Genomic DNA, 273 nt, shown 5'->3' with positions numbered 1-273 from the left:
CAAGCAGGATGTTACAATATTAATATAATCAATTAGCAAATTTTGCAATTCGTGTAATGAATTGCCAGTCTTTTGAACGATATTTATTCGTAAGATCAATATTTTATAAGCGTGTATTAGGCATTTAGAAAATGAAGGTTGTTAGGGCTCCCATGAAAAGTGGTTTGTATATGATTTTCGACCTTCTTGGAGAAGGAGGGAGCTGGTTTAAACTCTGTAGGATGATAATGCAATATTCGAGCCCAGTTTCGATCGTGCTAGCATTTGCAACCA

The 273-nt window shown here is 35.5% G+C and overlaps 1 protein-coding gene across 1 annotated transcript in view; it reads left to right on the top strand.

The window, feature by feature from the left end:
- Positions 1-273, top strand: part of LOC119592200 — a 61,892-nt gene that overhangs the window by 58,464 nt on the left and 3,155 nt on the right. The window lies entirely within an intron of this gene.

This window comes from Penaeus monodon, chromosome 29 (assembly GCF_015228065.2).
Source record: "Penaeus monodon isolate SGIC_2016 chromosome 29, NSTDA_Pmon_1, whole genome shotgun sequence".
NCBI lineage: Eukaryota > Metazoa > Arthropoda > Malacostraca > Decapoda > Penaeidae > Penaeus > Penaeus monodon.
This window is presented reverse-complemented; position numbering and strand designations above follow the sequence as displayed.